Source organism: Euprymna scolopes, chromosome 28, assembly GCF_053919585.1.
Source record: "Euprymna scolopes isolate OS-2025 chromosome 28, ASM5391958v1, whole genome shotgun sequence".
Taxonomy (NCBI): Eukaryota; Metazoa; Mollusca; class Cephalopoda; order Sepiida; family Sepiolidae; genus Euprymna; species Euprymna scolopes.
This window is the reverse complement of record NC_136509.1, coordinates 66,275,109-66,302,745: the sequence shown is the minus strand read 5'-3', so window position 1 is coordinate 66,302,745 and position 27,637 is coordinate 66,275,109.

The following is a 27,637-nucleotide window of genomic DNA, read 5'->3' as shown; positions in this document are numbered from 1 at the left end:
ACTGGCATGCGATGTCACCCATTACAGGGGTGGACTTTACCTTACCATGATTGACTGTGGGCCCGGGCGATTTGCTCTATGGAAGAAGCTACGTGGAGGAACAGGCAATGAAATAGCGGCAATCTTTGATGAGGTGTTTTTGGAGCAATTGTCTAGAATTTTCCAGAAATCGTGGAATTTAATCCAAAAGAGCGGGAAATTAGTCCACCAAAACAGCCTTCCATTTTGGCTAATAAGCAGCAAGGTAGAAATAAGAAACTTTTTAGGGAATTCTTACAACGAAAAGGGAAATTATCCCAAATAAATCTTCTCTTTCAGGAAATAATAAATCATGTAATTTATGCAATAAAAGTGAACGTAAAGCAAAGGATTGCTCTATGTTCAAATCCTTCATTTCAAAACTTAAACGAGCGACAGAGCTCAATTTATGTAAAAACTGCTTGGGTTCGCATAAGGTGATGAATAGTCCGAGCATTACTTGTGGATCAAGTTCCCATTTTTCGGTGGTGTGCCCCGAAATTTCTCAATCCTTTGTAGGAAAGACTTCTTTACTATTGGGACTCGATGAGTGTATTTGTCTTGTACTACATATGTCAGTAAAAGAGAGAGGGGGACCACCTATATATTTGAGCTGTCGCATAAACATGAGCAGCCAACATCTTTAGTTTGGTGTACAAAAAGTTGGGTTCTCGGGCGAGTATGGACGCAAAACCCGTCAGAATGTCATAAGTACGTTTAAAAGCACTAAAAATATAAATCTTCAACAACTTGAAATATCCTTAAATTGGGACCACAAAACTGTTTTACTTTGACGTATTGTTCACCGATGAGTTAGACCTGAAATTTAATATATATTATTTAATTGGAATTCATTATTGAGATGAGTATTATTTATTAATTCCTACCCTATCGCGGTTACCATCTGACGACGACCAGAGAAATAGTTGGCCGAAACGTTGTGAAACAACTAAGAAAAGATGAGGATAATAGTCTGCAAAAAATAAAATTTCTGAAATTTTATATTCCTGGCTTTGACAAAATAGTCACAAATATAAATAAAGCAGGATTCCACCCGAGTCTAGGTTATAATAACGTGAACCATCTGATCCAATACTTGAAGAATTTGAATTTAATTAAATGCCTGGACGGATCTGACTGGCAAACTTCAAAATGGTGTCATTTTTTTCGGATGCATAAGTTCCTTCTTGCAAAAGGGTTTTAAGAAAAATAAGAAACCGTGTGGTTTTCCTTTATTCTCAAATTCTGTTTCTAATCTTCCTAAATGCTCGAGTTACCTCATGGAGCATTGAATCATCTCCCTTCTTATCCTGATCTGTGGAGACCTTTCTTTGAGGAATCCTTTTTAAAGAGGGGAATCGAGTGTTTTTTTTTTCTTTTTTGACTGTTGGAATTAAGAAAGAGTCAGAATTGTTGTTCTATGATGACAAATTAAAAATTTTAAAGAAACTTTTGTTTGAAGGATGTTGATTTACCATGTGATGAGGATAAGTTATCTCATATAGAAACAAATTATGTTCCATCTTTGAGGATTATGGAGAGAGTGGCAAGAAAGAGGGAATTTATGAAGACTATGTCTTCCGGGAGTATGATTAAACAAGGTGCAAAAGTCACCACTAAGATTCGACCAGCATTCACTTGTTCATTTAAAAAGTATGAGAGTGTATCTCTAAATGACACATATGCTGGAGTGAACTTAACAGCCAAATTATTGAACTTGTTAGTCGCCTTTAAAAAGAACAATTATGCGCTTCTGTGACATTTAAACAAGGCCTTTTTGCAAATCAGATTAAGTACTGAAAAGGACTAAAATAGATTTTGTTTTTTCCTCAAGGATGGTGACCATTTACATATCTCTAGGTATAAATCCATTTTTTTGGCTTTAATGCTTGTTCCTTTATTCTGAGTTTTATTCTCAAGTATCATGCCGAACGGTTCGTTTGTAATATTTTATTTTTAGCTGTTTTATTTAATCATTTTTATGTTGAAAACCTGGTCAAAACCTGCAGTGATGTTGACTTGCTTAGGTTTCTTTATCATGCTGTGCATGATTAGCTAAATAAAGCTGGGTTTGTGTTACACTCTTGTAGCTCCAATGATAAGAGATTACAAGAAGACACGATTAAAAATGTGCTTCATCTCCCATTCTTATCTCGATAAAAGTACTGGGATATGTTTATTTTCTTCATCAGCAGGATTCAATGGGTCTTGCGCCCATAGTGACCAATTCTGATGTTAACACTAAGCATTGTTTTCTAGCACAGTTATCTAAAATTTATGATCCCTTGCAATTATGTTTTCTGTTACTATTCAGGAAGGAATTCTTATCAACAAATTATGGAAAATAAAAATATCTTGAGATCAGAAGGTTCCGGGAGAATTCCATGATGTTTGGAGGTCATTGGCTGGGGATCTAAGTCAATTGAGTGAATTTCTCCGGAAAAGCCTTAAGATAAATATTACCATCAAATTCTTGTGCTTCTGCAATGCCTCAAAGGAGGATTATGGCTTTTTCTTATATGCAAAACAAGGGAATGAATGTTGTTTAATATGTGCAAAGTCCAAAGTGGCTCCTATCAAGACAAAACTTCTACCAACTCTAAAACTTTTGGCTATATTCTTGGCCCGTAAGATACTTCCCAATATCTTAAAATCTATGGGTCTTGTCGTCATTGAGTCGTACCTTATTATTGATACTCAAGTTGTTTTATCTTAAGTCATTGAAAAATAATCTAAAGGCAACATGTTTGTTGAAAACTGTATTAAGGACCTTGAGAAAATGCTGGATGAGTTGAAGGATGAATTTATTACTCTAGTCCTTTTTGAATATGTTCAGAGAATCCTGAAGACCTACTTACTCGAGGCATTTTCACTTCTAGGTTCTTCCAGTCTCAGGATTGATGAGTTCATGGTCCTGATTGAGTAAAGTGGGCCAGTTATGAATTGCCATCAGCTCCCCTTCTGTGTCTGAATAACACTAACAGGAGAATTCTCTTGCTTATATATAGATGATACTTTTGTTGAAAGAGTTCTACCTTTGAAAATTTCTAAATAACTAAAGTGATTAACATGTTTAAAAAAGGTGTGGAATTTATTGATTAATTGAAATATCGATAATTGAACACCTCCAAATTCGAAGTCATTGCTATTAGTAAATATGCAAGCAGAAGAATTCTCGAAGGAGCAGCAGTATTTAAATAAAACTTCTGAAAAAAATGTACTTCCAAAAGTAACTTATCTTGGCTTGTTTTTGGATGATGAAGATTTGATTCATTCTTCAGGTTGCATTCAAGAATATCCACCCTTATCAAGTAAAACACCCAGTTTATGTTGGGAAAGCAAAATTAACCACCTGTTTCAGTGCCCACTGATGTCAAGCCACCAATTCCAGCACCTGTTGACGTCCGGCTACTAGCTTCCAACATCAGATCCTGTATAGATGACCTGGACTAACCTCCGGGACACACAAATTTCAACCTCGCAAGATGCCCATTCTTGCTCCAAACGATTTTGATTCATAGTCTCCATTAGCATATGATTTACCGTTTTCTTTTTATAAATAAAACACGATACACATCAGCTTTAACCGATAATCTGTGCTTGTTATCTCTTAGCTATTGACGTTACCTCTTTGTTTTGTGTCTATTTTTTAGTTGTATAGTTGATTGGCGCCTTCACCTTTCAACCACCTGTAACACTAGTTCATGAAATATCTATTGATTTCTTTATATTTTTTTTACTAAAATAAAATAAATTTTTATATGAGACTGAGTACTGAGAACTTCATGTTGCCTATTTTTCTACATCACCTGTCTGTGTATGTTTATATATATAATCATGATGACATACCATGTGTATGTGTATATATATATATATATATATATATAATCACAATGACATATCATGTGCATGTGTATATGTATAATCACTCTGACATATCATGTGTATGTGTATATGTATAATCACGATGACATATCATGTGTATGTGTATATATATAATCACGATGACATATCATGTGTATGTGTATATATATAATCACGATGACATATCATGTGCATGTGTATATATATAATCATGATGACATACTATGTGTATGTGTATATATATAATCATGATGACATACTATGTGTATGTGTATATATATAATCACGATGACATACCATGTGTATGTGTATATATATAATCACGATGACATACCATGTGTATGTGTATATATATAATCATGATGACATACCATGTGTATGTGTATATATATAATCACGATGACATACCATGTGTATGTGTATATATATAATCACGATGACATACCATGTGTATGTGTATATATATAATCACGATGACATACCATGTGTATGTGTATATATATAATCATGATGACATACCATGTGTATGTGTATATATATAATCACGATGACATACCATGTGTATGTGTATATATATAATCACGATGACATACCATGTGTATGTGTATATATATAATCATGATGACATATCATGTGTATGTGTATATATATAATCATGATGACATATCATGTGTATGTGTATATATATAATCACAATGACACACTGATTTCTAAAGTTACCAACGTTGAGCCTGTATGTGCTCTCTGCTTATCTTGGTATTATTTCCAGTCGTCCTGAACATACACTCCACTTGCCGCTGGTATTTAACAACACCGACTCAAGAGAGCTGTGATTGGAGATTATGCAACTGTTGTCAAAAAAATTCCACATGCAGGCACCCTTACATTGGGTATCCATAGTCTGTCAAGACTTAAGGACGCTACCATATATATATATATATATATATATATATATATATATATATATATATATATATATATATATATATATATATATAAAACAAATGACAAAAGTCTATATTCCAAATTCATTATGTAGACCATCTTAGAATTTAATTATGTTGACATTTACAATTCTTGACAGTATCTGTTTCATAGCACAAAATCATTTATTTAATTATTATATCAATCAATGAATCTATTTTGCCCTTAACTCATCAGAAGAAATAGCAACAATCAATTAACTAAAAGAAAATAAAATGCATTTGGGCATGATTACAAATTCTGAAAATTACTTTTACTTTATCTTTTACTAGCAGTACCCAATAACTGGCATTACCCCTCCCCTCGACAAAAAGCAAAGTACAGTTGTTGTTGTTGTTGTTGTCGTTGTTGTTGTTGTTGTTGTTGCTGCTGCCCCCCCTCCTCGAACATCTTCATGTTATGAACGCCTTTCGGAATAGACACTCCAACTCCTCATGGTAAGAACGGCTATCAGAATGTCAAGAATGGGTGGAGAGAGGTGGTACAGTAAGGATAGTGATCAACCCACAGCTGTAAAAAAAACTGTTTAAATAGCAGCAAGGTGAAAAAAAAAAAAAAAATTAGACCCAGTAGGCAGTCCAGGTAGAGAAAGCTGAAAATAAAAAAAAACATCCATTTAGCCATTAAAACTGTGGTAATGTTGACTGGTTACTAACCGAATTCCACAACTAAAAATAGTTTGTCTCAAAGTTTTATTTAGATGTAGAAATTAAGAACGAAAACATGGAATCCTATCCTAAGGAAATGAAACGAAACTTCTTCCGTGTATTTATCAGTTATTATTTCTTTCATTAATTACTGCAATACTTGGTTGTAATTATGTTACTGTTATGGCTTGCAATAAGCCACAAAGAAAACAGAACAATGAAATAGAGTTTAAACGATGTATTACTGGAAGAACAATGTAAAAAAGTTACAACTGAAAAGAGTAGTAAACGTCACCGAGCAGGCGAGGGTCGCTCTGGTGTTTAATCCACACCTGGGATCAAAAGGTCTATGGTTTATATAATGGATAGAACAGTCCATTTGGAGGGTGATTCCCCCACAATACCGACCTCCCAAGCTGATTTCCGTGGTTGTGAAAATCAGTACTTCTTCCTTTTGGGGCAGACCACCAAGTGGTCTGTGCGCTTCCTCTTTCTGCCGGAGCATCTCGGTTCTGACATCCCTTTTGGAGGGTCTATGTCAAAACAGTCATACACAGTTTCAATCGCCTCACTGCCGTCCTGCGGTGGTTCTTCTTGATCCTCGTAGAAGCGTTTCCTGATTTGGTCCAGGTGCCTCTTATGTTGGAACTTTGGGCCCTGAATGATGTATGTAACATGGCCGATTCATCGTAAGATCGTGCCCTGTTCCCAAAAAGAAACGTTATTTCTAAAATGTCTAAAATACACGTTATCTCCGTTGCTAAACCGTTTCATTGGCATTGTAGAGGTTCTGTTGTGTACTGTGTGTTAGGGTAGCAGTTTATCAAATATGGATTTTATTTTCCGTCCAAACATGATTTCTGCTGGGGATCCTGCACCTGGTTTGTTCGGATTTCTCGTGATTCTGTAAACCTGCAAAAATTGCTGAAGGGCCTTTTCTGTCTGTGTACCGGACGCCTTTTTTAATACCTTTTTAAGCGTATTGACGAAGCATTTGGCCTGGCCATTGCTTCTGGCGTGGTACTGGGGTGTCGTAATATGCTTGACTTGATACGTCTCGCAGAATTCTCTGAACTCTGTCGAGGTGAACTGTGTAGCGTTGTCGCTAACCAGATAGTCTACAACCCCAAACCGAGCAAACAATTCCAATAAAAAATTTTTCATTGTTGCCATGGTCGGTTTTTTGCATCTTAGTACCTCTGGCCATTTAGAGTAAGAGTCAACTACTATCAGGTAGTAAAAATCCTCCACAGGTCCCGCATAATCGATATGGATCCTCGACCATGGTTGTTCAGCCTTAGGCCAAGGTTTATATGTTATTGATGGTGCTTTTGCAGCCAAAGCACAGCCTTTGCATCTGTTCACCATGTCGGTAATATCTTGGTCCATAGCTGACCAATAAACAAAACTTCTAATTAGGCTTTTCATTCTGTTTATTCCTGGATGCCCCATATGAAAATCCCTGAGAATTCTTTTTTGAAGGGCTTGGGGGATGACAACCCTTTCACCGTATAACAGTATTTCGTCGCAACCAGAAAAAATGTCTGAACTGGTGTCACCTAGTTCTAATTTCTGCTTTGTGGTTTGAATGAAATTGTCATTTAGGGATTCTGACTTAATTTCCTGAAGTGTGACTGGCAGTTCGCGGATAATATTGTTTATCATGGTTTTTTGATCACTATTAATATGTAATGCCGCGATTACTGAATCTTCAAGAGGTTCATTTTGGCAGGAATCAGTCTCAATAGACCGTCTGCATGGGCTAGTTGTTTTGAGGGGAGAAATTGAATTGTAAAATAATAGTTCAGCAGAATAGTTTCCCATCTTAATAGTCGGTTCACAGTGAATGTTGGAAGTCCTTTTTTTATCCAAAAATGGATATCAACGGCTTATGGTCGGTTTGTAGAAAAAAATGTCTTCCGTACAAGAACCGGTGGAATTATGAAATTGCAAATATAATTCCTAGGGCCTCTTTCTCGAGCTGAGAATAATTCTTTTCTGCTGGCAAGAGAGGCCATGATGTGAAAGCAATAGGATGTTTCGAGCCAACCGGCATTCGATGCAGCATGCACACCCCGATGCCATATTGACTAGCGTTGCTAACTACTATTATGTCCAACTGCGGGTTGAAATGCGCTAGGAATAGTTTTGAAGTCAGGATTCGTTTTATTTCTTGGAATGATGTCTGGCAATCTTCTATCCACTCCCAAGCCTTATCCTTTTTCAGCAATTCATTAAGTGGTGCGTGCAATTTGTGCATATTTGGGATGAACCCCTGGTAATAATTTGCCAAACCTAAAAACTCTGCAATTGAGTTATGTTCACTGGTACCGGTATTTCTTTAATAGCGGTCGCCCTATCTGGGTCTGGGCGTCTGCCATCTTTATCGATTATTTGACCCAAGTATTTAGTTGTTTATAAAAAAAACTTGCATTTATCTGCTTTGATCTTAAATCCATAATCTTGTATTCGACTAAATACTTGTCTGATATGTTTTTCATGTTCATCCCTGCTTTTGCTCGCTATGATAATGTCATCAAGATATGCGATTCCGATGTCCAAGCCGGACAGCATAGTATCCATTACTTGCTGGAATATTGCAGGTGTCACCTTGAAACAAAACACGAGTTTTTGTATCTGTACAAACCCTGATGAGTGTTAATACAGAGGAGGTTAGCACTTTTGTCGTTTACCGGAATCTGTAGGTAAGCGTTGCTTAGGTCGATCTTAGAAAAAAAACTTGCCGCCATTTAATTTCGTGAACACTCCTTCTGGACTAGGTAATGGATAGTGAAAATCTTCTAAGGATCCATTGAGTCCGGTTGTGAAGTCGGTGCAAACGCGAATTTCCCCGGATCTTTTCTTTACATAAACTGCCAGAGCAGCCCACTCACTATATTCAATTTTAACTAGTATACCGATGCTTTCTAATCTGTCTGTTCCTGATTTATTTTGTTCAGGGAAGCAAACGGGACATTACGTTTCTTTTTAAACACCGGTTGTGTGCCAGTTGTTTCAACTTAAAATCTTTTGTACATCTCCCCAGGAGTAAATAGGTTTGTGAATTCTTTTTTAAAACAAGTTATAAGTTTCTCCGTTTCTGCTGGGTGGGTATCTATTTTCTTGCAGAATGTGGATATAGGAAGATCCCAGAGATGAAACTCCTCCATGCTGTCAGAACTGAACAGGCTCTCACTATCTTTTAGCACATACAATTTTAGTTTTTTTGTTAAAGTGACGTTTGTAAATAATTCATCTTCAAAATGAATTTTTGTACCATTAACGGCCCTCGCCGTTCTGTTAGTTTTTAACATAGTCGGATTTCGTAATATTTTCCACGTTTTGAGATTTATTATTGAAAGATCCGATCTACTGTCTAATTGGAATTTAATAGCCTTGCTGAAAATGTTAACCGTTACATATTTGCATAGATTTTCATCTACAACGTCCTTAGTTCTGATTTGACATACATGGCTTCTATTCTGAGTTTTCCTACAGTGCGAACTTTTATGACCGATCTTATTGCATAAATGGCATCTTTTTGTTAAAAATGGGCAATCCCTTACCCAATGTATTCCACCACATCTGAAACAAGTGCTCGGTGCTTTTAGTTTTTCTGAGTTTCGGTGGTTAGTGTCTGTGTGCCATTTCAACGGTTTTTTCTCAGTTACTTTTTTATATTCGTGATGTCTGCTTCGATATTTCTTGCATCTTTTTTTATAATTTTTACTTTTTGACAATCCTCAGTCAATTTTTAAAGTGTTAAGTTCGTGGCAAAATCGTCATTATCGTCTTTTACCACATTCAAACATCTCCAACGTCTCCAAGAGACGTTTTCGGCAAGAAAAGTTCTGTTAACAAATTTATCGTCTCATTGGATGATAAATCTGCTGTTTTCCGAGGCAAGATGTAATCCACGAATTTATCATGCTCAGCCGTTTCCAATTTTCGTAGTAGAAGTCTGGTTTTCTTTTGATCAGACCAGTTGCTGCAGTCAATATTAAAAAAAATCTTCATAACGCTGAAAATACGCTGCAAATGATTTTTCCTCTTCCTCGTATTTAAAATTGTCTATCATGGTCCATATTGTATTCTGAGAAAATGCTGAATTACTTTCCACGTTCGCATTATTTTCAACAATTTCTGTAAGTAATTCCTTTATTCATAATTGACGTTCACCTAACTGTTTTTTGGTTCGTATTAGACATTCTTCTAACTGTTTTTGCAATTCCTTTTGCTGTTCCTCGAATTGTTACTGACGCTTTGCGGCATCGATATGCAACTTGGTCAAATGTTCCAACGCTACTTTCAATTTGTCCATTTTGCTTTGTAAGCATTAGCAATTTCAAAACGTTCGCTGAATTTTACAAAACCGTTTTATTCTTTCTTATTTCTTTTTCCAGACAATAAAACGAACAGAAAAAATAAATAAATATATAAAAAGTTCATTGTCTAAAGAAAAAAAAAATCAAGTGTATATTTTTCTTAGCAGTGAAAACCACAAATGACAAATTTTTTTTCCAAAAGAATAAAAATTTACCTAAGCCACGATCAACCTTTTTCTATCTTTGAAAGTCGTGACGAAATTTTTTCTTTTCAACTCTTTTTTTTTCCATAATGATCTGCGTTTTTGTTTTAGTTACCGTGAACCTTTCAGTTGCAAGTGTTCTGTTAGACATTTCCTTAGGCTTGATAACATTTGAGTCCGACGTCGTATTTTTAGAATACTATTTCAACGCGAGTATTTTTTTTCAATGTCGTTACTGGTTTTTTTAGTATGCTACTTGAATCCAATGTCATCAGTGTTTAGTTTTTTAGAACACTGTTTTTAAATGTGAGTACTTCTCCGAATCCAATGTCACCAGTGTTATGGCTTGCAATAAGCCACAAAGAAAACAGAACAATGGAATAGAGTTTAAACAATGTATTACTGGAACAACAACGTAAAAAGGTTACAACTGAAAAGAGTAGTAAACTTCCAACATAAAAATTTTTTTTTTTTAAATAATCCGTGGCAAAAGCGTGAACGTTTAACCCGTAGGTTACAGCACAGACATGGTATCCAATACTCCACGAAGACATCATCAAAACAACGTCTTGTTTTATTCTATTTTAACTACTTCAAGGAAGACCGCTAGACACGCATGCGTGTTTGCAGAAATTAACTATATTTTGTGACCCTAGCTGAATTCGTTATTTCCAATAATGAAAATAAGGAAACATTTTATAAATAATGAACCCCTCTCTTCCCACAAGAAAGAAACGAAAACTTTTTTAATAAGAGATTCAGCAGACGTTTATGTAATTGCTACCCCTCTAAATTCCACAATTTACAGTTTTTTTAATGTTTAACATTAAACTCATTGTTTACAAACTTAACTTTCAGAAAAAATGTATCAATGGAAAAAAAACAAGTTTTCTATGACTTTTATGGTTGGGGATTAGTATTCAATTATAACGTTGTTAAAGGAGGGTCAACTTCCTGGACGAACACCAGGAATTCGTTCATATTTTCATCTCATAAGTTGTGACGATCAATCCAACGATATTTTTTTTTTATTAAAGCAAATGATTAAAGGAAGAAAGCTTGGACGGTTTAGAATGAAGCAATGGTATTTTCATTAGATGTAAACATCGCAAGAGGTAACTGCGCTAACTTACCTATATGGAAGTTATAACTTTTTAGATTTGTGTAACTTTAAACTAAATTATAAATGAAATAGTGGTAATGGTTATATATTTTCCCGATCTTGTCTGGGATAGTGGGAGGACATCAATTAGAGGGGAAAATATGAATTACTTCAACTATAAATCTGGCCAATAGTGATGATGCCTCTCGTAGGATGTAATATAAGATTTAATTATAATGAATAAATTTTTTTTTTTTTTTTACATGGGCATCAACACATTATCAAGGCCCAGAGGCCACTCAAGGATAAGGGTTAAAGAGTGTACAGTAGAAATTGGACAATATAGTAATCATTAGTAATGAAAATTTGGTAAATTTGATAACTTATATGGAACGGCTCATCAAGAACTTATTTACTTTAGACTTGAACACAACCATATTGTAGTTAGCCGGAAAGCAAGAAAACAGAAGACAATTCCACAGGCGTGCAGTTCTAAGAAAGAAGCTTTGTTCATGGAATCTACGTTTAGGTTTAGGCACAGATAAAGAGTGGGGGGAATTATTGATAGTGTTTACAGCTAGACGAGTGTTTCTTGTGAAAGTTTGGCGAGGGGGGGACCATAGATTGAAGCTCAGTCGAACACTTTCCATGAAAATAACGATACATCAGAGACAAACTCGCAACATCTCTTCTGTGAGATAGAGGTTGCAAGGAGGAGAAAAGGACATCTCCTACGAGGCTACGAAGTCTATTTTGAACTCTATCAAGGCAGGACAAGTCCTTTCTAGCAGCTCCTGCCCAGATGTGGCAACAGTATTCCATCCTTGGAAGTACTGGCTCTTATATAGATAGAGAATAGCATCAGCAGTGAGATATCTACCGGATCGATAGAAAGATCCCACCATTTTTCCAGCGGCCTTGGCAACAGATTTGATGTACGTGTTCCATTTAAGATCAGGAGTAATGGTCAAGCCCAGAAGCTTGTCAAAACTTGAGGCCTCCTGAAGACGAGAGCCATTCATTTCAATTGATGCCAAATGTGGATTAGAATGTTGATGATGTAAAGAGAGAAGCTTGGTTTTAGATGCATTAAAAGTAACCAGCCACTCCTTTCCCCATTGTACTACGTGCTCAAGATCAGAGGAGAGAGAATTGGAGAGAACTTGGTCGTTTACTGTCTTACTTGTGCTACCATAAATGGTAGTGTCGTCAGCATAAATGTCTACAAATGATGTAAGGATGTGATTTGGAAGATCATTAATGTAGATCAGGAAAAGAGTTGGGCCCAGGATGGACCCCTGAGGGACACCGGCATTAATACTGTGAGCTTCTGATTTTTGCCCCTCAACTACTACTCTTATGAACCTATCAGAGAGAAATGATTTAATAATTGAGAAGACTTTTCCAGCTATACCATAGCTAGCGATCTTATGAAGTAAACCTTTATGCCATACACTATCAAAGGCTTTAGATATGTCAAGAGCAATTGCCCTAGAAAGATTGCCACCGTCGAGAGATTTGCTAATCCTATGAGATATAACTGTAAGCACATCTGCTGTAGATCTAGCAGAACAGAAACCATATTGAGTGTCACTAAGAAGGTTATTTTTGTTGAGATGGTTGATTACTTCTGTATTTAACACAGATTCTAGCAACTTACTCATGACGCACAGGAGACTTATTGGCCTGTACTGAGAGGGGGATGAGCGATCACCTGAATTCTTAAATACAGGGCATACTGATGAGATTTTCCAAGGAGATGGGAAACTATTCTCCTTAAGACAACGTTTAAACAGTTTTTTAAGTATGGGCGCTAGTTCTGGTTGAAGTTTTTTTGAGTACTATAATTGGAATACCGTCAGGGCCAGTTGCTTTACTGGAATCAAGGTTTTTGATTAGCTTGGCAACATCACGTACAGATATACGTATATCACATAGCGTGTTTTCTGATACAGGAGGAAATATTGGGGGTTGGCGGCCTTGGTCGCAAAGGGTAGAATTAGCTGCAAAGTTCTTGACAAAGAGTTTGGCTTTGTCTGATGCTGACGAGATTACCTCAGGTCCATTGATAATAGTTGGGATGGAGCACACGCTTCTGTTCAGGATTCTGTTTGCTATTTGCCAAAACTGGTGGGAACCAAGCCGCTGCTCAGCTACTTTGGACTTAACAGATTGAGCATACAACTCTCTTGCGTTCCTTATTACTTTCTTACAATGGTTGCTGGCAGTCCTGAAAACGGCTTTAGTTTCCATACATCTATTACGTTTGAAGCAGTGGAAAAAGTGATTTCTGTGCGCAATGGCAGCAGCACATTCTGGAGAGAACCATGGCTGGCTGTTAGGTTTTTGCTGAAACTTTTTAGAGGGTATGAAATGGTCAATACCTACAATTAACCATTCAGTCAGGTCTAATACTATAGAGGACACATCCTTTTTAAACATGGAATGCAGAGGTAGATCAGATATAAATGTATATAAAATGACGTAGTAAAGTTACATAAGACGAGGGTTGAACGTTTAGACAATTAATTTGTATGTGGCATCTGTTAATGAAAACCTATGGCAATTTGGTGCTGAAGGGAATTTCTGCAGTCCAAATATTATATACAGCTTCATGCCATTTTACATTTTCAAGTAAAGTCATTAAAATATAACATTCGTATTAATAAATTGCATTAATTTTGATATATACTACTAAAAAAAATTGATTTATTATCTTATTAATTTATTATTTATGATTAATCTCTGTATATTTACTGAGATAATGTTAATATTTATAATATATAAAACACAGGCCTATATATTTAGTTAATTTTATACAAAACTAATTACAAAATACATATATTCTTTTTCTGGTTATACCAATTGCTGATTTTATCTACATTTTATATTCATATATAATTCAGTTTTATTACTATTTTAATTAAATTTGTTATTACATAAATTATAATTCTATATTGTCATTTAATTATTTTTCTATTAATCTTAATTTCATTAGAAAATTTCCTTTTGTAATACTTTACCGTAATTTATTTAAATACAGTTAAAGTTGAATAATTAACTTTTACATTTAAATGAGTTGTTTCCTTTTATAAAACCTAGTAATATTAAACGATTTTTAAAAAATTATATTGATAAATAATATATTAATTTAGTTTTATTGTTATTTTATTATATATTTATTTATTAATCCAATTTGTATTATAAATTGAATTATATTATTTATTTAAATTAGATGTTAACGTTTAAAACATTTCAATATAAATTAATCTTTATTTATGAGTTTTTATTTATCAATAATTTAGGTTAAATTATAATATTCACATGGTCGATTAACTTGCATGTCTATTAGTTATCGTTGCATAATTATATTTCACCTTTTTTTTATTATTTTTAATTCTATCCTTATATATTGAATTCAGATCACATACTTAACTTATTTTAAATTTTATCCATGAATTCTAAAGTAATAATAAAATTATTTGATTACCTTTATTTTATTATCCATTTATTTTCATTCAATTATTTTGAAAAATTTACATTAAAAATGACCTTTTAAAAACTTTTTAAAACTATATCATTTTAACTATATCTATCTATCTATCTATCTATCTATCTATCTATCTATCTATCTATCTATCCATCCATCCATCCATCCATCTGTGTGTGTGTGTGTGTGTGTGTGTGTGTGTGTGTGTGTGTGTGTGTGTGTGTGTGTGTGTGTGTGTTCATCAAAGTCTTCTCTTTATTGTAAGACTTATTCTGGATGAATGAAATTAAGAAAATGAAATAACAGTACAATATTTTAAAATATATTTTGATTGTAATAAAAAGTATGACTTTGTTCTATTTCAGAACAAAAAAAGTGGTTGGAAATTCAAAAAAAATTATAGCGCTGTGAAAGAGAGTAAGATTTTTGTAACGTGATATAGCTGTTAATATATTTAAAAATGTAATTTATATTCTTTGGGGAATAAATATGGCTGTTATAATTCAAATATGGATGCACAACTGAAATAAAATGGGTGTATTCTTGTTATGTAATTAATTGACTGATTATATGTATTAATTATTATAGGTAGTGTTTTCTATGGTGTGAGAGAGTTAACCTGTGTCTAAAATTAAATTATGTACTTTTAATAGGAGTTTACTAATTAATGATGATAATTATAGAAACCTTCACATTGTTTAATTGTGTTTGAAGTTGGGATAAACTCTGATTCAAGAAGTCTCCGTCGCAGTTTATTTGAAATGAATTGAACTACTTTTGCTTGTTTGAAGTCAAAAGTATGATTATGCTGCAATAAATGAGAGAATAATGTATTTAGAGAATTACTTATGATTCTTTTATGTTAATTGAGACTTTTTCTAATATACATTAGGTTTCATATATATATATATATATATATATATATATATATATATATATATATATATATATAAATGAAGTAGTTATAAATTTATGTGAATAAATGAAGTAGTTATATATATATATATATATATATATATATATATATATATATATATATATATATATATATATATATATCAGCATCAGACAAAACCAAACTCTTTGTCAAGAGCTTTGCAGCTAATTCTACCCTTTGCAACCAAGGCCGCCAACCCCCAATATTTCCTCTTGTATCAGAAAACACACTATGTGATATACAAATATTTGTACGTGATGTTGCCAAGCTCATCACAACCTTGATTCCAATAAAACAACCGGTCCTGACGGTATTCCAATTATAGTACTCAAAAACTTTCCATCAGAACTAGCACCCATACTTACAAAACGGTTTAAACGTTGTCTTAAGGAGAATTGCTTCCCGTCACTTTGGAAAATCTCACCAGTATGCCCTGTATTTAAGAATTCAGGTGATCGACCATCTCCCTCTCAGTACAGGCCAATAAGTCTCCTGTGCGTCATGAGTAAGTTACTGGAATCTGTGTTAAATACAGAAGTAATCAACCATCTCAACAAAAATAACCTTCTTAGTGACACACAATATGGTTTCCGTTCTGCTAGATCTACAGCAGATGTGCTTACAGTTATATCTCATAGGATTAGCGAATCTCTCGACAGAGAAAACCTTTCTAGGGCAATTGCTCTTGACATATCAAAGGCCTTTGATAGGGTATGGCATAAAGGTTTACTTCACAAGATCTCCAGCTATGGTATAGCTGGAAATGTGTTCTCAATTATTAAATCATTTCTCTCTGATAGGTTCATAAAAGTAGTAGTTGATGGGCAAAAATCAGAAGCTCACAGTATTAATGCTGGAGTTCCTCGGGGATCCATCCTGGGCCCAACTCTCTTCCTGATCTGCATTAATGATCTTCCAAATCACATCCTTACATCATTTGTAGACATTTATGCTGTTGAAACTAACCATCTATGGTAGCACATCTAAGACAATAAACGACCAAGTTCTCTCCGATTCTCTCTCCTCTGATCTTGAGCACGTGGTACAATAGGGAAAGAAGTTGCTGGTTACTTTTAATGCATCTAAAACCAAGCTTCTATCTTTACATCATAAACGTTCTGATCCCCATCTGCAAACAATTGAAATGAATGACTCTCGTCTTGGAGAGGTGGTCAATTTTCTCAGATATGCTCTTAAAGATAGTAACTCTGCTGTTGTGGGAGAAATAGAGGGCAAATATAAATGCAGTGGCGTGAGCAATTGCAAGCTGGAAGCACAGATAGAGTAATTTACGGTCTTCTCTGGAGATGTCCTTACCACATGGCAAGCCGTCTCCAATGTCGGCACATATTCCATTGATGAAAGACTCATTAATATGTATTTTATAATTAACAACATGGGCAGGATCATTTGGATACTGTAATTTAGGTAGCATGGAAAATAGCTCTTCAACTTCTGGCACTTCTGCTTTCACAAGAATCTGGGGTTCCTGTGGAGCAAGTTGTTGCTCAAAGTCATCTACATTGTCTGCTTCATTTAGCTCTTTGTCTGCTTCCATATTTTCAGCTTCTGATACTTCATTCTTCTGAGTCTCCTTTCAGTCCTCTGAGTCCTGCACTTGCTCTGATGTTGAAGCTGCCATGCTAGGCTTCATCCAGTCATAAAGAGTTCTGCTACCTTTGGCAGCATCTTATCTGTTCCGTTCCTGCTCCTTTTTTCTTCTCACCTTCTGTAGCATACTGTAGATGATTAGATTCAATAGAATTTTGGAAAAAATAATTATTATGAAAATATAGGTGACCAAAGTAGAAATTATTGATGCTTTTGCCGAATAAGGATTGAAATATAATCATAAATTTCTGGGCAATTAACATAAAACGCCAGAAGGTGCTGCACGAAAGTTGCGTAATATATTTTCGTTCAAATATAGTCAAATTTAGTAAATAGGAAATAAATATATAATTTTTGAATAAGAGATAGCAATCAAAAATACTTTTGCATTGTATTAATTAGTTTACTTGTTCTAACGAAATATTTAGATTTTTGTTCAGTGAATACAAAATGATGAAGTAGTTTGCATTTCACATAAAATAATCAAATTTTAGATATATAAGCGCCGGTCGAACGTTAGACAGCATCTTGAAATCAGTATGAGCTGACGAGACAAGGAGAAAAAAGGGGCAGATAACTCGAAAATGTTATGCCGAAAATGTAACTTGTACAGTTTTAACATTATTTTAATAAAAAAATTATCATCTGCCCTATCATCATACTGAATTTTTTATGAGAATTTCTTTCCATCATGGATACGTACATCATATGGAATTTTCTTTATCTGTGTTTTTTACTAATGTCTTTGTAAAACTGCACAAGCAACTTTTGTTCTAATAAACCAATGCTGGCACTAGTTTGGACAACTTTCTGCCATTTCTGTAAAGTACTTGGAAGTTCCTAATGATAGCGCTGTCCTTATTCCGCTCAAGTACCAATTTTTTAATAGTTATTTTGACGACGACGAGGACGACAATAAAGAAGAAAGGCACACGCACCAAAATGGTTCCTAAACACAAATGAATTTTGTAGAGAATAAAAAACGGTGATAGAAAAGGCGCGGGGGGGGGGGAAGTGTTGGTTTAAAGAAGCCATTTGTTTTGTTTTTTTTAAGAAATACAAATATTTTCCAAAATAAATATGCAAATACATTAGCTTTACAAACTTTTACTTATATTCCTTTTACTGTAAGACTCATTTTGGGCAAATATATCTTAATCTCACTCACAAAAGAGGGTAATTCGAAACACAAATGAATTTTGTAAAGAAAGAAGAACGATGATAGTACTTGTGTTATTATTATTATTATTATTATTATTATTATTATTATTATTATTAGTAGTAGTAGTAGTAGTAGTAGTAGTAGTAGTAGTAGTAGTAGTATTATCATTATTATTATTATTATTATTATCATTAGTGTTGTTTTTGTTGTTGCTGCTGACACAGATAGGTCTGTACAGGTGACGATGACTTACTTAGGGCGTCACTGCTATCATGTAGTTGCCCATGAGGAAGTTAATTGTCATACGGAGTAGCCCCGGGCCTCTGTCTTCTAGGCACAGGCCTATAATACATTCCTCTAAAAAGGGCACTTTTAAAACAGGAGTGAAAGGGTATGTGCTTGAGCACCCCTAACATCCCCTCTCTGCATGTCTCTTATCCAGAGTATTGTGGAAAATTTGTTTCCGCTATTATTTTTCTCTCTTTCTTTCTCCCTCTTTTCCTTCATTTCTCCTCTCTGTTTTGTTCTTCCCCCTCCTCTTCTATGTCACGTGATCCCATTCTGCGTGTGAGTGGGCGAGCTTTTTCCATGCCAATTCTGCCACAAGATGCATTTCCGAGATGAAAAATCAGTAGCTGCTTGCATGCCAAGGAAGAAGGAAGTCGATGAAGAAAGGGTTAAATGTGTTAAGATTATAGACATGATTAATCGAGGTCTCATGCAAGGAAAAGGGACTTGATGATTGTGGCCAGTTTCTCGGTCCTGGCTATATAAAATAGTCAAACGGAAAAAAAATGCTGATTCCTCTCGAATATAAAAGGATTTTAAGTCAAATTACCTAACTTTTCGAATGTGTCTCGGACAAATATCAGATGAAGGAAACTAGAGGGGGAACCAGATTTTAGTTTTAAGTGAACTTTAAAACTGTTGAAATATGCGACTAATCCACAGGAATTAATTATCTCAGGATAAAAAGGAAACTCGGAATATATTATGGGGGATTTCTATTTAGCTGAACTCTCTGTATTGGAGATTTACTTGAAGATGTGAATTTTACATCGCCTTCTTTATAAAGGAAAATTACCAAGGGATTTTCGTCTAATGATCACGCTTATGGAAATTTCAAAGGATACACGTAAAACGAGGAGATGAAGAACATTGTTTCTAAAAGAATACCGAATAAAAAAAGTGAATTCACACTATTTCTGTAAAAGATTGATACAGACTGTGAACCGTTTTAACTAAATGAATCCTCCTCTACCCTTGCTCTCTTTCTCTATCGTTCTCTCTCTCTCTTCCTACACTACCTTTTCGAATGTTAAAATACAAGAACTTTACTTGTAAGCCAGATGGACAACTCGTGGCAGCTGATCGATTATAGACTTATCTTATCAAGACTTTCTACTAAATAAAAATCTTTCTTTTAAGTTGTTTTATTTTTTATTTTTATTTTCCCCAAGTCTCTAAGACGCAGACAACAAGCTACAAAGAATTACCTTCCGCATGACATAGCACCAATATTTTCTTCAGAAGCTTTGAACCTTAAAATCTTACAAACGAAAACGAAGAGCAGAACGTGGATCCTTTTTTTATATATCCTGTTGCTTTCAAAATACATTAAACTCGGTGTATTCGGTTCTTGTGTTGTTGCTTTCAAAATACATTAAACTCGGTGTATTCGGTTCTTGTGTTGTTGCTTTCAAAATACATTAAACTCGGTGTATTCGGTTCTTGTGTTGTTGCTTTCAAAATACATTAAACTCGGTGTATTCGGTTCCTGTGTTGTTGCTTTCAAAATACATTAAACTCGGTGTATTCGGTTCTCGTGTTGTTGCTTTCAAAATACATTAAACTCGGTGTATTCGGTTCTTGTGTTGTTGCTTTCAAAATACATTAAACTCGGTGTATTCGGTTCTTGTGTTGTTGCTTTCAAAATACATTAAACTCGGTGTATTCGGTTCTTGTGTTGTTGCGATTAGCTTCAAATTGTTACTCTATTGCGGAAAGGATAAAATTTACTGTTGTTTTTCTGTTAATGATAAACAATGTCAAATTCTTCCTATCTTAGAAGATTATGATGTCGTCTTTCTGTCGCAATTCATGTTAAGTTTTATATCCTGTTTTCCTTTTTCCTAATATCCCCACGAGAATTGAATGCGACACAAAGTTAAACTTCCATTTGGGGCAGATCATGAGCTTCACAAGGAAGCACATAAAAAAGCAAATCGGACGCTTAAAAATATATATCTATACATATCTGCAAGGTAAGCTGTTTCTTACAAACAACAATATCTTCTGTTGGTTGCTCGCTTCATTGCGAGTTTCTGTTACTGTTAGGGCAGTAAATATTATGCTATAGAGACGTGGCTAGTCTGTTGACTTTCAGGAATAGACTGAATAGCGACTGGGAATAGAACGGCCACACTTGGAAAGACAGGAGACGTTGGGAAAGATCAAATGAACACGTTGGGCCAGCAAGCCGGAGTTTATAAAACATATGCTACGTACAAAATTACAAGGAAATACCTCAATATTCACCGAAAGGGAGGAAGGGCGATGTATCAAAATTGAACTATTAAAAAACGACATAGACAGAACAACGATTAATGAGTAAAAAAAAAAAACAACCTACGGAACTTATGTGCATTTCTGGACTGAAATATAATCCCCTAAAACGAATAAACATTTACCGGAATAAAATGGGATGTGCTACTCATCTAATGACTCATACGCAGCGCTTTGTTATCTATAATATAAATCTCACCTGTCTGTTTAAATGTATGTATGTATGTATGTATGTATGTATGTATGTATGCCTAAAACCTTCGACAGAGGCGATGGACTTTTACGAGATCGGTATCATTGTGAAGTTCGATCCTTCAGACGACAAATATCGAAAAATTGGCTCCAAACATTAATTCCTTCACCCTCAACTGGGCACTTTTTTTACAGAGAGGGGTCGCTTTTTTCGCTGATATTTTCAAAAGTCATCCCCTCTTTTTAATTGTCTAGCCTTAATTTAAACCTACATCACTTCCGGTTTGGCGTTGGGCGCAATAGCAAAGACGTCAGGTTTTTTTTCACATTCTTTTCCTTCATTTGCGGTACGGGTTTGAGCCTGCCTGCTTACTACTACTTTTTTCCTTGATCACAACACAACTCCAAACACCCGGACAACACCAGGCACCCAGGCTAGTAACAGATAAAATTAAGGAAAATCAAAGCCAGGGCACAAACCACAGTTCCGAGGATATGCAAGCAATTGTGTCAGTGGGTGAGATAAAACAACCCAGAATTTCCACTAGAAAATATGGCCAATGCAGTCGTGTTATAGACAAAATTTGTATTGCATTGTACAGTGAAAAGAAATTGACGATGATATCAGTCAAGGAAAAAAGACGAAAGAGGAAGATGACAGACATGTGAGAATTATTTTTTCATTGATTGTTTATTGCTTTCTTTTAATTATTCATTTGTTTTATATACATATTTATTCAATTTTATTTAGTCACTAGCAGTTCTGCTATGTAAAAAGTGACAGACACCAGTAAATAAAAGAGCAAACTAGATAAGTTTGAAAAGGATATTTGGAAAAGATTAGAATCGAACGCAGTAAGAAAAGTTAAAAAAAAATACAAATTGAAATCCTAGGAATGCAGAATGATTGTCATTGTTCTCGCAAATAACTAAATATTATTTATGTCAGAAATAGATATTTAATTTGGGAATGCAGTCGATTGTTCATTCTTTTAGAAATAACTGGATATTAAATATGTCAGTTAAAAGAATGGACAATACTAGTTTTGAAATAATGATTAATAAATAGGTTAGTGTTATGGGGTTAAATGGTAATAAACGTAGAAACACAGAGTTTTTAGGAACAAAACATGTATTCACATATATTATAGGCAAAGCGAGTTTAGTATACCATTCCTCAACGGTTGGGCTTGTGCACTGACTTGCTTGGTCGACAGACTGCTGGGCACTGGTACTCGATACCGGAAGTGACGTCACAAGAGAAAGTGATGTCATGAGATAGTCCATTAATCCCGTTGGAGGGGAGTCTCCGACTTCTCCAAAGCTTTTTGTTTGTAAAAGCTGTCAGTACCTCTTTCTTTTTATGGTTTACCACCAATGGCTCGGTAAACTTTCTCTTACGGAACGACCGCCGTAGTTTAGGTGTTGGTTGAGGAGGTTCAAAATCAAAAGTTTCAAAGACAGTGTCTATCGGCTCATTTTCTAATGATGGACTGTCACTGGTTTCAACTGATCGACATCTTCAAGCAAACTACATCCACCTCTTATCTGCTTAGTTGGTTCTGGTGATGTTTGTAGGTATATGTTGGTCCTTGGATGATATATACCATGTCACCATGTAACCAAGTTATGGGGTTGATATGCCGTTGTAGAGAAAGAGCCAAAAGAACGAAAAAATAGGACGATCAAATGACTCTGTGGTTAGAACAAACAAAGGAAAAAGTATGTCAAGAGATACTTATTGTTGTAACGGTCAGTTTGGAGTGAGCTGGCTGTTTATTTTGAAACACAGAATTCGAGATGAAATGACAGGCGGTTGTTTATTTTAGAAAACAAGGTTTGAAAGCTGATGACAGGCAAGTTTTCTTGTTGTAAACAAATACAAACTCGTGATGTTTAAAGGGCATTGATGGATATGTATATATTCCTCGAACACAGTAAACAGAGGAGAAAAAAAGAGAAGAAGAGAAAGAGGAGAGAGAATTCGATTTTGGCGAATTCAGATGGTGTTAAAGTCGGGCAGAGAGGGCTTTTGACTTAAAACACGTATCTCCAATGCCCGAAAAACTTATCTGAACTCGAGTCACAAGCTACCGTTTTAAAATAGCTACAGCCAACTTCCTTCAAACTCTGAAATATTATTAGACCATTATTATTGTGAATAAACCCAGATTAATTGTTTATTCGTGTGTGGAATCATTTTAATTTCCTTTTTCACCACACTAAAATCCACGGCTCTCTTATCGGCGATGTTCGCCGGTAAGCGAGTACACAACGACAGGTCCGGAGTGTAAATTTAGACGATCAACTGATAATTCTGTCACTACCCCATATCAGCAACATTAAAACGGCTAAGAATTATCACCGGCAGTGGTCACTGGAAGGACGAAAATAGTGAGCTGCAAACCGCCAGAGTCGGGTCGTTTTCAGGCTGCCGTAATTGGAGTCGAAGAGTTCTGAGGTCGACGATCGTCTCAACCGACCGGCTGAAGGGGGTGACAACCAACTCTCGTAGTAATTGTATCCACCAATGATGTGTGGTTTTTATAACTTTTGAAAAACACTCTTTCACTTGGTATGAAACGTTTACTGGGTACACAAGTGGTCACTAGTGGCCTTGACTGTTTGGGTAAGAGCTTGTCAAAAACGGATCTCACTTTCCGTGCAAACATCGTTTCTGCAGGTAAGACTGCTATTGATGTGTTCGGGTTGGGTGTAATCCTATACACGTGTAGAAATTGTTGAATTGCTTCATCTGTTGGAGTCCCTTGAGCCTTCTTAGGTTGCATTGGCTTGGGGTATTCTTTTGGCACAGGGTTTTTAGCTTCTGGCTTTGCAGTTTCATTTTTTTTAAAAGTAATTGCCAGCTGACTACTTAGCTTGTAAATCCGAAGTTCTGTTGAAGTCAATAAGAATTTAATTCTTTTTCCTTTTTTTTTGTGGAGTTAACCCGTGTGAGAGTCGAATCCGACGTCGCCAGTTGTTATGGGGTTAAATGGTAATAAACGAAGGAACACAGGATTTTTAGGAATGAAACATGCATTCACATATATTACAGGCAAAGTGAGTTGAGTATACCATTCTTCAATGGTTGGGTGTGTGTACCGACCTGCTTGGTCGACATGCCAATCTCTTACTGCCGGGCACCGGTATTCGATACCGGAAGTGACGTCATGAGGTAGTCCATTAATTCCATGGACGGGCGTCTCCAACAGTTAGATATTGAACAATTCAAATTGGGAATTCTTTGTTTGCCAAAAGTGTGTTTGGACAGACATAGGTAAAATCCATGTGAATAAATTTCACGTGGTGAAGCATGCTTTGACGTCATAAAAAAAGGAGATTCTCAATATATTGAGATAGAGTTCGGAGTTAGAGGCAGACACAGTCAGAGACAGAATCAGAGAAAATTGAGTCGGCCACACTGGGAACTGACGCCCTCTTGGAAGCGAGAGAAGGAAGAAGAGACCATGTAATCATAAAGGCTTGAATCCCTGACCATCATCAATCAACCAGCTGGTATGAATAAATAATCATCTATATTTATAAACTGTTGTCTTCGTCTGTCGTCATTCCAACAAAAGGAAGAGGTAAATGTGTTTTGTCTATTATCTTCTAAATGAACTTTGTATAACTCCCTCAAAGTATTACGTGTCGTGTCCCCTCTGCAATCATCATAATGTATCTCCCCCCTATCTGTGATCTATGTTAACAAGAACAGTTGCATAAATGTTCCAGCTCCACAATAATAATATGAAGTCCCCAAGAATTGTCACAGTCGTGATGTAAACAGTATATAGATGTCATTATCATCCTCTCCTCGGAGTCCACGTTATATGTTGTCTCAATATGTACTCCGACTACACAACAGTTTAGCCCAGCTTGGCTCGGGCCTTATGTACTGTTCATAACTTTATGTGTAAATGTATATATATATTAAAAAGTTTGACTCATGTCCAGGTAACCTAAAATTTCAAGTGCTTAGACCCAAAATTGGCTGAGGAGTTTGGTAGAGTCTGCAAAGGTCAACTCTTTCAACTTTGACCTCTTGGCAGCCAAATTTTCGTCCCAAAATTGATTAAAAAGTTTGCTGCATGTCTAAATACCCTTATGTAAAATTTCAAATGTTTAGACCCAGAATTGGTTGAATAGTTTGGCAGAGATCGCAAATGTCAAATCTTTTGAACTTAGACCCTTGGCAGACAAATTGTTGGCTCAAACCCAATTAAAAAGCTTGCCCTTTGTCTCACTACACTTTATGTAAAATTTCAAATGTTTAGACCAAAAATTGGCTGAGTAATTTGGTAGCGATCGCAGAGGTCACTTTTTTTTTTACTTTGACCCCAATTTTGACCCCCTTAAGATTTATTGTTTTGGGCTCAAATAAAATTAAAAAGTTTTATCCATTTCCAAGTAACGTACATCTAAAATTTCAAGTGTTTACACCCAAAATTGGCGGAGAAGTTTGGTAGAGTTCTCAAAGGTCAAATCGTTGAATTTTGACCCATTGACAAACAAATTTCTGGCCAAAAACCGATTAGAAAGATTTTCCCAAATCTCAATACCCCTTATGTCAAATCTCGAGTCTGTAGACTGAAAAGTGACAGAGTAGTTTGGTAGGGAAATGTACACACACACACACACAGACAATTTCACTTTTATAGATATATAGATTTATATTTTTATTGTATATATATATTTATATATACATATATATATATATATATATTAGTGATGGGACAATTCCAAAATTTTTCCCCGATTCCGATACAATTACCAATTCCATTCTAAATTTCCGATTCCGATACGATTCCCGATTCCGATTATTTTAGAATTTATAAATATTTAATTAGAGATTTGTTATTTTTTTTGTAAATTTTTAAATTATTACATATGCCCTGCTAATTTCCGCATATATTTTTTCTGAAATGTTTTCCTCGTAATTGATTTAAAATTGTAAGACAACAAAAGATTTATTTTGATTTAAAACAAAGCCAGATCAGATTGTATCACTCCGTCGTTGGTGTACAACCTGCTACATGCTACTTGAAAGTTTTCATAAACAGTTAAAAATAGTTTTTTTTTTTTTTTTTTTTTTTTACATAGGCGTCACCACTTATTAAGGCCGATCGGCCACTCAAGGATAAGGGTTAAAGAGTGTAGAGTAGTCAAAAGGACAATATAGTAATCAATAGTAATGGAAGTTCGGTAAATTTGTTAACTTAAGTGGAACGGCTCATCAGAAACTTGTTCACGTTGGACTTGAAGACAACCATATTATAGACAGCTGGAAAGCAGGAAAACGGAAGACAATTCCACAGGCGTGCAGTTCTAAGAAAGAAGCTTTGATCATGGAATCTATGTTTAGGTTTAGGCACAGATAAAGAGTGGGGAAAATTATTGATAATGTTTTCAGCTAGTCTAGTGTTTCTTGTGAAAGTTTGGCGAGGGGGGACCATAGATTGAAGCTCAGTCGAGCACTTTCCATGAAAATAACGATAAAGCAGAGACAAACTCGCAACATCTCTTCTGTGAGATAGAGGTTGCAGCGAAGAGAAAAGGACATCTCCCACCAGGCCACGAAGTCTATTTTGAACCCTATCAAGGCAGGACAAGTCTTTTCTAGCAGCTCCTGCCCATATGTGGCAACAGTATTCCATCCTTGGACGTATCTGGCTCTTATATAGATAGAGAATTGCATCAGCAGTGAGATATCTACTGGATCAATAGAAGGATCCGACCATTTTTCCAGCGGCTTTGGCAACAGATTTAATGTACGTATTCGATTAAGATCAGGAGTAAAGGTCAAGCCCAGAAGTCTGTCAAAACTTGAGGCCTCCTCAAGATGAGAACCATTCATTTTAATTGGTGCCAGATGGGGATCAGAACGTTGAGTGTTGAAAGGCAAAATAAGGAAACAATGTAAGAATAAAATATTTAACAACGCCCCCTCCCATTTTTATGAACAAATTTTTTTTTTTTTTTACATGGAAGTCACCACTTATCAAGGCCTGGAAGCCACTTGGGGATAATGGTTATTGCGTGTACAGTAATCAATGGGATAGTATCGTAGTAATCCTTAGTATTGGAGATTTGATAAAGTGTCTTACTTAAGGGGGCAGTTCATCAGGAATTTGTTTATGTTGGACTTGAAGACATCCAAGTTGTAGTCAGGTGGGAAACAGGCAGACGGAAGAGAGTTCCACTGGCATGCAATTCTAAGAAAGAAGCTTTGTTCATGGAATCTACAGTTATGTTTTGGCACAGTTAAAGAGTGGAGAAAATTTTTGACAGTGGTTTCAGCTAGACGGGTGTTTATCATGAAAGACTGGCGAGGTGGACCAGGGATTGGAGCTCAGACGAGCACTTAACCTGGAAGTAATGATAAAATAAAGACGGGCTTGCTACGTCTCTTCTGTGGAAGAGAGTTTGGAGGGAAGAGAAAAGGGCACCCCCCCCGCTAAGCCATGAAGTCTATTTTGTTCTCTGTTTTTAGCAGCTCCTACCCAGATGTTGCAGCAGTACTCCATCCTTTGA